We start from the raw sequence: 15,729 nt of genomic DNA, 5'->3' as shown, positions 1-15,729 counted from the left end.
CAAAAGCTGTCCTAGAATACCTCTCATCCACTGCTTCTCCAGGGTTCCTCAACCACAGGAAATATTCTAACTGTTCAACATATTTCAATAGACAGCTGCAGTCACATTTCTGGTTTTGAACTAGACAATCTCTTCAATGCAGTGGACAAAATCAAAACAGGCTGTGTCCCTCCAAAACTTTCCCTGGCAGATTTTTTTTAATGCTTAAAAAATTCCCTATACTGCCAATTGTGTGCTTAATGCTCAGTCATGTCCGACCCTTTGTGACCCTGTGGACTATAGCCCATCAAGGTCCTCTGTCCATGGGACGTTTCAGGCAAGAACACTGGAGTGAGCTGCCATTTCCTCCTCCAGGGAATCATCTCCTATGTCTCCTGCATTGCAGGTGGATACTTTACTGGCTGAGCCATCAGGGAAGCCCCTATATATTGCCAAAATCATTAGCAAGTGGCAGTCCAGTCCACTGTTTCTCTTTGCACACCCCACTCACTTCCTATTTTCCTTCCCTGCAGCTGACATCCCTCCCCTGTGATGTAGTCTCCTCTGAGTGTGGTTCCTGGGCCACCTGCAGCAAAATTACCCAGTAGAGGAGGTGGCTGTTAACAAGAAACAGATTTCTATGCCTCACCGAGTCAGAATTTCTGGGAAGGGTGCCCCACAGATCTCTATTTTTATCAAGCGGCCCAGAAGATCTTTATGTTCATTGAAACTTGAGACTCAGTGCATCAGGAAAAAATTCTCTAAGACAGTTACCAATAACCTCTAAATGCTTGACCTTGATCAGCTGAACAGTACCTACTCTAGAACAAACTCTTGCCTCATTTTAAATGAAGTAGAGGTAGTTCCTTTCTCCTCCCACTTCCCTCACCTGTGTTGTTCAGTCACTCAGTGGTGTCTGACTCTTTGCGACCTCACAGATTGCAGCACGCCAGGTTTCCCTGTCCTTCACCATCTCCCAAGCTTGCTCAAACTCATGTCCATTGAGTCGGATGCCATCCCACCAGCTCATCCTCTATCACCCCCTTCTCCTCCTGCCTTCAATCTGTCCCAGTATCAGGGTCTTTTCTAATGAGTCAGCTCTTCGCATCAGGTGGCCAAAGTATTGGCCAAAGTATCCTCAGCGTCAGTGCTTCCAATGAATATTTAGGACTGATTTCCTTTAGGACTGACTGGTTTGATCTCCTTGCAGTCCAAGGGACTGTCAAGAGTCTTCTCCAGCACCACAGTTCCGAAGCATCAGTTCTTTGGCACTCAGCCTTTTTTTACTGTCCATCTCTCACATCCATACATGACTATTGGAAAAACCATAGCTTTGACTATATAGACTTTTATAGGCAAAGTAATGTCTCTGCTTTTTAATATGCTGTCTAGGTTTGTCATTGTTTTTCTTTCAAGGTGCAAGTGTCTTTTAATTTCATGGCTGCAGTCACGTCCACAGTGATTTTGGAGCCCAAGAAAATAAAGTCTGTCACTGTTTCCATTGTTTCCCCATCAATTTGCCATGAAGTGATGGGACCGGATGCCATGATCTTAGTTTTATGAATGTTGAGTTTTAAGCCAGCTTTTTCTTTTAACACACTTTATGTTAAGTCTTTTCTCTTAATGTTCTTTTATTCCATGTTTCTTTCAAGGCTTCAATTAAGTCTTAGTCTGAGCACTGGGTCTTCACTCAAGCTACTTTCACCATAACATCCAACTGGGATTGAGTGAGAACTCAATAGTTCCAAGGCTAACTACCTTTTCCCCACAAGTATTACCTCTAAGTAAATTCATTCATTCATTTACTTATTCAACATTTTTTATGAAGCTCCTACTTCATGCTAGGAGCTAGTAAGCAAAGATACAGACACTATTGATCTTATGAAACTTATACTCTGCTAGAGGCAGGAAGTTGAGCAGAGAGATGCTAAGATATTAACCATCTGCACAAATAAATCATTAAAACTGTGGTAAGTGTTACAAATACAAAATACAACAGATAGTTATGCATTTTGGGGGCAAAAATACCTCAGAAGTGGTGATGTGTTCTTCTCAGTACCTCAGGAAGACACTGATTTGCCTTGTTACCCGATGTCAACTTTGATCACCTAAGTTACGTCTGCCAGGTTTATTCCCTGTAAAGACACTAGTTTTCTTCTTATAATTACAAAGTATCTTATACTGAGTTACTCTGAGAAATGCAAATATACTTTTGCCTATTCATTTTAGCATTCAAAGATGATTCATTCCTGAAGCAGTTATTTCTGTAGAGTTTGAAAACAGTGAATTTTATATTTCTGTCCTTCTATATCATTATTCTATATTTATTAGTTTAGTTGGAGTTTTTGTTGAAGGTTGTTTAATTTTTGTACAAAATTTTTAAAGTTTTAGCCTAATAGATCTATTTTTCCTTTATGATATCTGGGTTATACATCATTCTTTAGAGGGTCTTCAAACTCACTGATGATAAAAGTTTTAAATATGTCTACCAATCTTTTTCTCCTAATAATTTTATGGTCATTTTTGAATGAATACCTTTGATCTGTGTGGAATTTATTTTTATGTAAGGAGTATGACAAGGACACAGTTTCTTTTCATCATGAGGCAACCTGACCCTGAATCTCTTCAATTTTGCTTAGCTTCTTATTTAATTCTCAACTCTGCTCAATAAGGTGATCTGCCCAAACTAGACACATAGTACATTATTTATTCAATTGAAGTAACCTCTGGTGGCTCAGATGGTAAAGAATCTGCCTGCAATGCAGGAGACCTGCGTTCCACCCCTGGATTGGGAAGATTGCTTGGAGAAGGGAATGGCTACCCCCTCCAGTATTCTTGCCTGGAGAATTCCATGGACAGAGGAGCCTGACAGGCTTCAGTCCATGTGGATGCAAAGAGCTGGACATGACTGAGCACCTAACACTGTTAATAATACTTCAATGAAGTGGAAAAAAGCAGTCTGTGAATGATGGGTAAACTTACATAGAAAAAAAGATATTAGCAATTCAGAAAGGAGGCAAGGATGCAACTGTGTTTGAGGTACCCCAGGACTGGACTGAGAGTGGTAAAAAGAATGTAGAAGTATAAATAGCTACTGGGAGAGATTCTGAGGGGAAAACACATAGAACTTGGAAGTGAAGTGGACAGACTGGGATACAGGAGCATAAGCAGGCAAAGATACTGTGAATGTTGGCATGTAAGGGAAGTAGAGATGGTGATGCTTCTGACTTCAGAAGAGATTTCTCCTGTATTTCAGTGAATGGCATCAACATCCAATCAGTTGCACAAACCTGGGAAAACCTGGAAATAGTTGCCATACATCTCCTTCCTCCCTCGATCCACATCCATTCTATCACTCATATCTACTGAGTCACCCTCTAAGATAACTCTCAAATCTGCATTTTCTCACCATCTTTCCTCAGAGGAGCCTAATCCGTGTCATCCTTTATTCTGTCTGCATCACTAGAATAGCCTTCTAATCGGTCTATTTGTTTCCATCACATGCCTCTTTGTTTAATTCTACATACAACCGTCATGCCATTCAAATATTGTTATTTCTTCCCTTAAAACCCTTTAACAGCTTCCCATCACTGTCAATATCACATATTTTTAATAGGTCCCACAGAGCTGGGTCTGATCCAGCTGCCAAACCACCAGCCTTCTCTGTACCCTCATTTCACACGTTTACTTCCTCTGTATCCTTCCAGGGTTAGTTTAAGCATCTCTTCCTCAGGCAGATATTTTTGACTACTTCCAGACTAAGTCACACTCTTAGTCATACACTCATAAAGAAATATAAGACAAACCTATATTGAGGGATTTTCTATAAAACAACTGGCCAGTGTTCTGAAAACGTGTCAAGATGATGAAAGACAGACAAAGACTGAGGGAACACTTCTGACCAAAAGGGACTAAGAAGACATGACAGCAAAATGCCATGTGTGATCCTGGATGGGACTCTGGACCAGAAGGAGGACACTGGTGAAATGTGAATAAGATCTGTAGACTAGACAATATAGTATTGTAACAATGTTAGTATCCTATTTTGATAACTACCATGCTTATATGAGGTGTTAAAATTTGGGGGAAATGGGTAAAGAATACACAGAAATTCTGTGTACTGTTCTTGCAGTTTTCTGTAAGTCTGAAATTACTTAAAATTAAATATTTTAAAAATGTTCAGCTAGTACCTTACCAATCCCTTCAACAAAGGACAACAAAAGGAAAAAAATGTTTGCATCACATGCAATATGTATAATACCGGCTATGTCTAAACTATAAGGCATATTTGGGTAACAGTAAGAAAGAGATAAAAAGTTGAATAAAAACAGGCAAATGAAGAAGTCATGCGAGAACTATGAATGGCTAAGCAACATGTGAAAGAATGTAATTTCACTAGTAATTATGAAACTATGAATTTGAAATGGTATTTTCATTTATTTGATTGATAAACTTTACATGATCCATCATACTTAATACTGAAGACTGGAAGAAAAATTGGCTATTTCAAAAATAGTACACGTTTCTGTTGACCCAGCAATTCCAAGTTTTTCCCATAGACTGTCCTGTCCAATAATACACTAATTACACACACACACACACACACACACTCTCAAACACACACTTGCTCTAAATCAATGCAACATAGCTTAAAAATATTACAGTTCTGGAAACTGAAATATGTAGGAGGAAACAGAAATATGCAGGAGGTTATCTGAAAAAAAAAATTCTATAGTAAATGAAACCATTAGAAAAGACTTACATCTGTATGCTCTGAACCAGGAAGTTGTCCGAGTTACAGCATTAAGTGAAAAAAAAGCAAGTCGTAAAATAACATGACTCTCATCTTGTATTACTAATACATGTATATTTAATGCATGTTGGTGTTTGCAAGAAAAAAGTTGAACAACATACACTGGATTTTTCTCAGCTGGTGACTCAAGATGGCAAATAATCTGCCTGCAATATGGGAGACCTTGGTTTGATCCCTGGGTTGAGATGATATCTTGGAGAAGGGAATGGCGACCCATTCCAGTATTGTTGCCTGGAGAATTCCATGGACAGAGGAGCCTGGTGAGTTAAAGTCCAGGGGGTTGAAAAGAGTCAGACACAGCTGAGAGACTAACACTTTCACTTTCAATATAATTTGTTACAGATATGTATCACTTTATAATCAGACAAATAATACCTTTAAAAAAAAAGTCTATAAATCATAAGTAGGTAGCTCCAGATTTTCAGTCCAGCCCTGCCAGTTTCTAGATGTATGGATTCTGGCCAATTATTCCGAGTCTATTTCCCTGGTCTAATGTGAGACTCATGCCCAACCATGTTACGGCAGTAATAGTAGTTGAAATATGTAGTTATTCAAGGGCTTTCTAAGTTGAGAGAGACTATATGTCCTTATGGCTGGGCTGTGTGACCTTGATGTTACACCATAACATGCAGCTGCCTGTTGTTGTTCAGTAAAGTCGCCTTTGAGTCTTTTGTGAACCCCATGGACTGTAGCCCACCAGGTTCCTCTGTCCATGGAATTTTCCAGGCAAGAATACTGGAGTGGGTTGCCATTTCCTTCTCCAGGGGATCTTCCCGACCCAGGAATCAAACCCGCATCTCCTCCATTGGCAGGTGGACTCTCTGACACTGTGCCACCACCGTTGTGGCTGCTGGAGACAGCAACTTACTGGCTATAGACCTTAAGGAAAACAGCTCGGAAGAATTCTGCTTCATGAACCTTTCAGCCAGTCCTGCTAAAATCAAGGCCTAAGTGCTCACCTGCTCCCTTCTGCTGTTCATGAATCCTCTCTTCTGGGCAGGTATCAGGTGTCCCTTGCACAAGAGTAACGCTTGTTTGCATTAGGTTAGTCCCCTGCTCAAAAAAGCAACTGGCAACCTACTGCCTACCAGAAGAGGTCCAAATACTCTTGCCAGCCCCGGTGCTGTGCACTATTGATTTTGCTTTCCACTGCTTCGTAATATATAGCTTCCTCTACTTCTCTTTTTGATCAAATCCTCTCTGCCCTACCCCAACATCCGCCATTCAGAAGGTTCGACATCCTTTCTAAAAATTCCCACCAGCTCTGTGGTTTTCTGATTTCATCTATTGGAAAATAGGTAATAACAAGGGAATAAAACACAGTATTGGGTGCCATTAAAAAAAAACCCAAGGCAGCATTGACACATGTTATTCCACAAAAATGTATATCAAAGTCAGAGGAATAAATGCATAAAACTTAAAAACAGAAGCACAAATCTGAATAGGAAATTAAATTTCACTTCTAAATAGGTTTTCCTCTAAGTACGGTTTATAGACCACCTGCATCAGAATTCTCTGAAAAGGTTGTTGAAAGAAGTCTCCCAGGCCTTGTCTACACTTATTGAATAATAAATAACCTATGGGAGGGCTTCTCTGGTGGTCCAGGGGTTATGACTCTGCACTTCCAATATAGGGGCACAGGTTCAGTTCCTAGTTGGGGAACTAAGATCCCACATACTACATGGCCAAAAAATAAAACAAAAAATTTTTAAAAAAAACTTATAGGGGTGGCATGGAAGTCATTCTGGTTTTTTGAAACTAGTTTGAGATGCACTGCCTTAGTGACCTTTCTAAGTCTTTCAACAATATTACACTTGACAAAAAGAAAGGGCTTCCCTTGTGGCTCAGATGGTAGAGAGTCTGCCGGCAATGCAGGAGACTCGGGTTCGATCCCTGGGTCAGGAAGATCCCCTGGAGAAAGAAATGGCTACCCACTCCAGTGTTCTTGCCTGGAGAATTCCATGGACAGAGGAGCCTGGTGGGCTACAGTCCATGGGGTCACAAAGAGTCAGACACAACTGAGTGACTAACACTTTCACTAACATTCTGATGAAAGAAAAAGAACCTTGGTCTCCTAAGAATGTCATTTACATTTCTTTCAAAGCCATATTTGAATTTCTTGAACTTTTCAATATTTGGACAAAAAAGTTCCACACCCACTACTGATTCCAAATGATTTTCATTTTTTCCCCCCTTAAAGTAGTATAACAATTCAGTAAGCAGTTTCTCTGCCCCATTTTTGCAAAAACAGGAATGTATGAAGAATTTATTCCAGGTTTCTCTTTTCTAACCTCATGCCGTTCACCACTTCCAATTGTTCTTCCCGTTAAAGAAAATTTATCTTGTGGAACAACTTTAAAGCCAATCTTTCAAGGACAAAACAGATTGGAAAAAAAAAACTGGAGTCAACCCATCAGAAGACTAAAGCATGCGCCCACAGGAATTAAGGCCTCCCCACACTTCTTCCCAGTGGCTGAAATTCATGCTCCCAGAGTTAAAAGACAAGGCTCCAGCCACAGGTTAAATAAAATTACAGGGTCCTTAGATGAGCAGAAGTTAACCAAGATGGCCAGTAGTGATTACAGTTTTCTTTCTGCTTTTAATGAAAAGGTGCACAGTTGATTACTGGCCTAGCCATTCAAGTCTGAAATGTAATACTCCCCCAGAGACCCACCCTAAGAGGTACCTTAGAGTGTACCTCTAAGTACCTGCAAAGACAAAACAGGCAAGCAGTGTTAACTGGGGCCTAGAAGGGTTAAAAATGACTCATCACTGGCCTCCTGTTTCCAGATAAACCAGAGTCAAATCAAGTGAAACAATCAAGCTGAATAATTTGTGATGGGTCTCTGAACAGTTATCTCTTACATGAGCCTGGGTTGAATCTTTGGTTCGGTTACTGCAGTACTGCTGAAACCTAAGTATAACAAAAGTGTAAAAACAAAACACCAGATTCATCAAAACTCAAATTCTTTCATCCTTAATCAAGTTTAAACTCACAACTTTTTTAAACAGTTCCTTTAAATAAACTGGACTTCAGTTAAATAATTACTTACACAAAAGGGTAAAATCAAACAATGCAGGCTATATTTTTTAAAATCAGATTTAAAAAAATATTCCTCAACTAAATAGTATCCATGAACTTTTTACACAAGACCAAGAATAGTTTTTGCCTCCTTAGAAAAAAACAGTGAGCTACAAATTTCTGAAAGTCATTTATGAGAACAAATAATTATAAGGGCTAAACTGCCAACATTCGTTGGACCATAAAAAAAGCAAGGGGATTCCAGAAAAAAAATCTACTTCTGCTTCATTGACTATGAGAAAGCCTTGGACTGTGTGAATCACAGCAAACTGTGGAAAATTCTTAAAGAGATGGGAACACCACAGTACCTTATCTGTCTCCTGAGAAACCTGTATTCGGGTCAAGAAGCAACTGTTAGAACCTTCATAGAACAAATGACTGGTTCAAAATTGGGAAAAGAGTACAAGGCTGTATATTGTCAGCCTGCTTATTTAATTTATATGCAGAGTACATCATGTGAAATGTTGGGCTGGAAGAGTCATAAGCTAGAATCAAGATTGCAGGGAGAAATATCAATGACCTCAGATATGCAGATGATACCACTCTAACGGCAGAAAATGAAGAGGAACTAAAGAGCCAGAAAGTGAAGAGGAACTAAACAGCCTCATCTTGAAAAATGTGAGTGAAAGAGTTGACTTAAAACTCAACATTAAAAAAAACTAATATCACAGCATCTGTTCCCATCACTTCACGGCAAATAGAAGGGAAAAAAGTGGAAGCAGTGGCAGATTTTCTTTTCTTGGGCTCCAAAATCACTGTGGCTGGTAACTGCTGCCATGAAAGTAAGACACTTGCTTCTTAGAAGGAAAGCTATGACAAACCTAGACAGCATATTAAAAAGCAAAGACATCACTTTGCCAACAAAGGTACATGCATAGTCAAAGTTATGGTTTTTCCAGTGGTCATGTACAAATGTGATAGTTGGACCATAAAAAACGCTGAACGCTGAAGAATTGATGCTTTCGAATTGTGATGCTGAAAAAGACTGCTGAGAGTCCCTTGGACTGCAAAGAGATCAAACCAGTCAATCCCAAGGGAAATCAACCCTGAATATTCACTGGAAGGATTGCTGCTAAAGCTGAAGCTCCAATACTGTGGTCACCTGATGTGAAGAGCCAACTCACTGGAAAAAACCTTGATGCTGTAAAAAATTGAAGGCAAAAGGTGAAGAGAGAGGCAGAGGATGAGATGGTTAGATAGCATCACCAACTCAGTGGACATGAACTTGAGCAAACTCTGGGAAATACTAGAGGACAGGGAAGCCTGACATGCTGCAATCCATGGGGATGCAAAAAGTCAGAGACAATTGAGTGACTGGACAACAACAACATAATGTTAAAATATTGAAATCAGTGATGACATACTCCTTCCTACAGAAGTTCTGGAGGAATTGAGAATTTTTTATTCTTTGTTGCCACAGCAATCTTCCCACCTCTAATTAAAACCTGGCATCTATTTTTTTAAAAAAATTGAGGTATAGCTGAAGTATAATATAATGTTAGTGGCAGGTCCAATAATAAAAAAGGTCTGGCCTTTTATAATTAGATGTGATGTAATTACTTCAACAAGTCAAAGAACAGCTAGAGCTGCTTATTTTAATACTTTAATATTAAAGTTAAAATATTTAAACTAAAATATTAATACTCTAACGTATTCTGAATAAAAATGGTCATGAAATGGCATCATAACTTCACCATGGCTTATGAATGGAAGATATATGAGACTCTAAAAAAGTGGATAAAGGTGGATGGCATAGAAATTTTTCAAACTACTGATACATTTCCAGTAATATAACATATACACACTCATCCGTAACATCTCTCCTTATCCAGTGATTATATATAATGTAAATATCTCCCTAATATAATGTATTATGCAGCATATATATTACATATAATGTATATATGTTATAATGCACACATTTATATAATGTACACATTATATTATGTATACACTACATACATTGTAGCTTCCCAGGTAGCTCAGTGGGTTAAGAATCTGCCTGCAATGCAGGATACACAAGAGACGCAGGTTTGATCCCTGGGTTCACAGGGTTGCAAAGGTCTGGTGGGTCTATAAGGTTGCAAAGAGTTGGACACAGCTGAAGCGACTGAGCACACACACACATTGTATAAAAGATATATAGTACATATTACATGGGCTTCCCTGCTGACTCAGATGGTAAAGAATCTGCCTTCAATGCAGGAGACCTGGGTTTGATATCTGGGTCGGCAAGATCCCTAGAATAGGAAATGGCAACTTGCTCCAGTCTTCTCACCTGGAGAATCCTGTGGACAGAGGAGCCTGGTAGGCTACAGTCCCTGGGGTCTCAAAGAGTCGGACACGACTGAACAACTCACACACACACACACACACACACACACACACACACACAGACATATCTTCCTGCCTCCCGCAAAGGTTCACTAGGTATAAGAAGGGATGTTACAAATGAATATAACATGTATTACATAGGTCAACTTTTAGGCAAAAACAAATTGGAACCCTTCTTAAAAAGGAATTTAATGAAAAATACCATTTACAAAACCATTAAACATCAAGGAAAAATAGCAAAAATTTTGTACAAGAATCTGAGTACTAATTCTACACAGGAGATGATAAACATCTCCAGTGCAAATGATTGGAGCACCAGCTCTCATGAAGACAAGCCCCCACTTTTCTCACTCCAATCAGTGTCCGCACCTAAGTCAGGGAAGCAGACACTGAGTCAGATTGTCTAAGTTTGATGCTCAGCTCTGTCACTCTCTTCCAGCCTATGACCCTGAGCAATTTACTTAGCTTCTTTGTGCTTCAGTTTTTTAATCTGCAAAATGGTACCTATTGCATAAGATTGTTTTATGAATTAATAATAATAATAACAAACACATGGAGCAATTAACCTCGTGTCAGACACTTCTTAGAACTTTCCATTTATATCTATTAATTCATTTACTCGTCCCCCAAACCTTATGAGAGAAAAACTAACACCCCAATTGAAAGATGAATAAACTGAAGCTCAGAGAACTTAGGAACTCCCCCAAAGACACATAACTCGTAAATGGCAAAAAGAGTTCATGTTCCTAATCACTACATCATCTTTGAGATAACACATGTAAAGGCTGAGTACAGTGCCCAGCATATGGCACATGTTTCATAACTAATGCTTATTAATAAGCATTTGTCAAATGTTTACAAGATTCTGAGGTTACATCAGGGCTTGGGAGGAAAGAACGCTTGTCATCAAGTGGAGAGGTGTTCTGTGGATGTGGAATGCGTATGTGACCACACTGTCCGTACCCCAGGTTAACACCTCCTCTTCCACATAAAACAAGGAATCCTAACGTCTAGCTATCTAAAGTTTTCCCTTCTTCATCTCAGTTTTCACTGGGATCCTACGTTAGGCTGTCATCATCTGACACCAGATTACACCTGTACTCTCTCCTTTTGCCAATCCACTCCCCACCCAACTGCCAAAATGCCCTTCCATAAAGATTCTTTCATGCCTACTCCTTTCAAAAAACCTATCTTGAATTGGCTATGTTGCCAAAATCAAATTTCCACTCCCTTGCTTTCAAGGACCTTAATAAGACATGAAAGGAACATGACTTTATCTCTAGTTCAAGTGCTCTGGTGCCTACTTACCAAATAAATACTTGATAAGAATGGCCATGTTTCATTATGCAGAGAATAGCAGTATTTGTGCTACTTCAAAACCATGATAAGCAGTTTTAAAATTTTATTTATTTTGGGCACAACCCAAGAGAAAAAAATTTAAATATTTAAGTATCTCATCTTAAACAGCTTGACTGGAGTCTCAAAAGGGAAGAATACCAGAGAAAAATCTGCTTTATTATATGCTCTATAATGTTAATATCTAGGCAAATTTCAGTCAGTTTTCTGATCTTTCATTCTGAAATTAGATCATGAATCACAGGGTAAACTTCCAATGACTGAGGATGGAAAATCAGAACTATTAAAAAAGGTGGGGGGGGGCATAACACCCTTCATATTCAAGATCACACAATGCATTCATTTCCAAGAATGTCTTGAAAGGCTAACTAGAGCTAAGCAAAAATATGAATTACTGGTTCTTATCTCATAGGGCTTCTTTTAATAAATACAAGTTGCTAACTAACCAGTGGTCTGAATTAATGTCTTTTTTCCAACCACATCAATGGACAAACATAGTATAGATTTAATTTAAAACTTAAAGAGAAAATCAAACATGAACTTTAAAGACTTAGCAATTTGTCAAATGTTTAAGCGACTTTTTCACTCAGCATGAGAAGATGAAGGATTGTACTAGAAGTTCATCTGATTTGCTTAGAAATGCAACTAATTTCTGACAAAAGGCATATCCAGATGTAGCTACATCCAGATCATTCCTGAGTTGAACATTCTGATGTCAACTCAGGACTTCTGAATGTACACTCAACACATCCAGTTGCACAACTCACATGTTCAGACAGCTGAAATAAGCAAGTCAGTAGGTACCACTACAGTGGTTTTTCATTTTGTTTTAGAAGGATTGCTGTTGGTCCTTCAGTTGGTCTTAGTTGGCTGTATCAATTGGTTCCATATTGATGAAATGTTTAATGATTCCTATAAAGTGATGGCTAGAAACAATCAACATTAAAAGAGGTTATACAGTAAGCATGGCAAGATTCTAGACTTAGTATTCATTTAAATGAATATTTAATGCACAGCTTAAATATTAGTCTCCAGAGACAGAGAACTGACCATCATATTTTCCAGAATGACCGTGAGTCACTTTTTGTAGTTTCAACTGAAGTTACTTCTAAATCTTTCACAGGGCCAAGAAAAAAACGCTAGGATTAGACAGAATCACAAGTCCAGTGGTTTAAAAGTGTGTCTAATGGGTAAATGTGTCCTCCAGGGAGGCACCTGGTAGTTTCTGGGCAGCATCTATTATTTCTTCTACCCCTCAGATTTTGATCAAGAATCACCAGGCTTTCCTTCTCTGTAAAAGGCAACCTCACTCCCTGGACTGTAGCTGTAAGTAGGTTTGAGAAGAATCCTTGAGGGAGGAATGTGATCAAACTGTGTTAAGTCCTTTGTGCTTAAAAAAAAAAGAGAGAGAGACAGAGAGAGAGATAACTATTGCTAACAATTCTTTAACTGTTTTTATCAGTCCTCCGAAGGCAATCCAAGAAAGAGTCTCCTTTCCAGGAACAGGTCTCTTTGCTGAGGTCCCTTCCATCCTGGGGACCACGATGTTCCCATTTCTCCCTCCAAGCCTCTCACTGGGAATGAGGCTCATGAAACAGGGTGAAAGTAGGCAAGAAACTGGCCCTGAAGACCACAGTGGATAAAGAAGTAGGACTCTTTACCTGCTGATTTAAATGGTGCTTCCTTGACAAAAGAGTGTAAGAAAACAAGTTTCTTCTTAAAATTCCCAAGAATCAGCTGACACATAAATTACAGTTGAAGTAGTATATTCAAGAGCAGATTCCCAAGAGGCAAGCAAGTTGCTGTATATACGCTTGAACAGAAAACAAGCAGCCAGTTCATTTTCCAGGGGGATTCCAATAACATCTCAAGTTTCTGAATGAAAAAGATGTAATGGAGTAAATGGTAAAGAGGAACCTAATTCTCAAAGGCACTGACTCAGTATTAAATGGAAACATAGATCTTCACAGAGAAGCTATATAATGCTCACTATAACAGAGTCACAGAGTACATCTTTGAAGTTCAAGTTAGCATCCATCGCACAAAGACTGCCAACTAAAACAAGGTTTGGAAAAACATAGAAAACAGTGGCTTCATCTCTTTATCAAACCACCATAGAAAACTACTCCCTTAAACTCAAAACAGAAAATCAAACATTCAGGTGTAACTGACCTGCTGAAACGAATCTGCCATATTGACCTTGACAGGGCCTTGAATCATGAAATCATAAATCAGCATCCTGATGATTATCCATTATAAACTCGGAAACGCCTTCAAACCCAGGACTTCATTTTATTCTCAGTGGCTAGCAGGATGTTTGGAACGCAGTGTCCTCTCCGGAGCTCACTTAGATTTCTGTTTTACTTACTACCAAACACTGATTTCCATAAAGCCACCCCCATGCCACTCAAGCACTTAAGATTTCCTTCAATCCTCTCCATCAGGTTCTGAATTACTTCTTGCTTATTTCTTTATTTCTAAATGTCTGTAATTACAACACCTTAGGCTCTTGACTATCATAGGTGTGCGGTTGTTTCAGAAAGTTCTGGAAAATTATGTTTTAGTGACATGCCACTTTGTGCTTTTCATTAAGGCTTTCAGTTAAGGCTTATACGTTATTCAGGAGAGAGGAAAAAAGCCTTAAGAGTGGCTCATCAAGGGCAAAACAGTAAGCATCAGATAAAAAGACCTGCCACACGTCCCTCCGGGACGCCTGTTTTTCCAACCTCGCCCCTTCCTTCTCCACACTATGACGCATCCCCAAAGACAGAGCGGTGGGCTCTCTGAACCATCTCCGAGGCCGCACCCCAAGTCTAAACCAGAAACGCACGCGGGTACATGGATCACCGCCAGGGTCCCGCCCTGCCCCCCAGGAGTCACAGCTTCCTGCTTTCCCGATCAAGGTGAAACTAACCCCTGGGGGCCCGCCGGGGGGCGGACAGAGGCAACGCAGGCGGAGACAGACGATCGCAGGGCTGGCAGGAAGGAAGTGAGCGGCTGGCAAAGTGCATTTTCCTCCCACGGAGCAAGCCCGGGACAGGACGCCGCTAGCGGAAGAGGGGCGAGTGCGCGCCAGGCCGGTGGCACACGCGCCCGGCGTGCACACGCATCGGTGCCGGTGCGCGCTCACCCGCGGGCGCGCGCGCCTACTCACCAGCAGCCTCTGATGTCCGGAGCCCGCGTGGCGCGGCGACTGCAGCGGCTGTCTCCACGCCTGCCGTGTGGCCTGGGCATCCGTCTGGCAGCCGCAGCCCGGGCCGCGGTGGCTTTTGCTGGAAGGCAGTGCGGCCGGGTGATAGCGCGCCCAGGGAGCAGGCGCCCGCTCCCTGGCTTCGGCCGACCCTCCTCCGCTGCTCTGCGGACTGGTGGTGCTTTGCGGCTTTACTTGTGGGGTCTCGGTGCAGTCCTCCGCTCCTCTTCGCCGCCGTGGCTCCCCAGCGCCGGGGCAGATAGCTCCCTCAAAACCCCACGCGCCGGCCTGGCGAAACCGAGCCTGCAGCAGCCGTCGCTGCTACCGCCGCGGCAAGAAAATCAACTGCCCCTGCGATGGTCCTGGCCGCCTCTGCCCGGGCCCCTGGGTGCCGCCTCCGCCTCTGCCTCCGCCCTCTCCTCCTCCCCGGCGGCGGAGGCGGCGGAGGCCACGAGTGGTCCACAGAGAGAGCTCGCGGTTGAAAGCGGGTCTCTGCTTTCGGCCTAGAGGGAGTGCGAAACGATGGAGCGCAACTTTCTCTCCTGAAACTCTGCCCCTCCCTTCCTCGCCCGGAATTCTCATTTTGCTCGGCCATCAGTGTCACCCAGGTGGACCAGAGGAGGTGCCTTTTAAGTGTACACGTGCGGTGACACAGCAGGGTTTGAGCGTGAACTCGTGGCGCAGTGGTAAAGAATCCGCCTGCCAATGCGGGAGACACAGGAGTCTGGGGTTCCCTCCCTGGCTTAGGAAGATCCCCTGGGGGAGGAAATGGGTACCTAGTCCAGTATTCTTGGCTGGAAAATCCTATGGACAGAAGAGCCTGGCGGGCTGCAATCCACGAGGTTGCAAAGAGTCAGACATGAGCGCGCGCACACACTCGCATTGAAGTCAGAGGAAGGAAAGGGTTTTGATGGAAAAATCTCATTAGATCTCCTGTTAGGAATTCCACCTTGAGATTTATCCATTACCCACCAC

At 41.3% G+C, this 15,729-nt stretch overlaps 1 protein-coding gene across 6 annotated transcripts in view; it reads right to left on the bottom strand.

Moving 5' to 3' along the window:
- STAMBPL1 (STAM binding protein like 1) overlaps positions 1-15,153 on the bottom strand; it is a 49,975-nt gene extending 34,822 nt beyond the window's left edge. For 4 of the 6 annotated variants that reach the window (XM_061162124.1, XM_061162123.1, XM_061162125.1 and 1 more), the window contains exon 1: positions 14,479-14,638. The gene's annotated coding sequence lies outside the window, so the exon portion shown is untranslated. Of the gene's footprint in view, positions 1-14,478; positions 14,640-14,718 lie in introns of those variants that run through there. The other 2 variants (XM_061162122.1, XM_061162126.1) reach the window with 2 other exon arrangements.
- Positions 15,154-15,729: the final 576 nt, after the last annotated feature.

Source organism: Dama dama, chromosome 15, assembly GCF_033118175.1.
Source record: "Dama dama isolate Ldn47 chromosome 15, ASM3311817v1, whole genome shotgun sequence".
NCBI lineage: Eukaryota > Metazoa > Chordata > Mammalia > Artiodactyla > Cervidae > Dama > Dama dama.
Note: the sequence above shows the minus strand (reverse complement) of the source record. Positions and strands in the feature narration are given on the sequence as shown.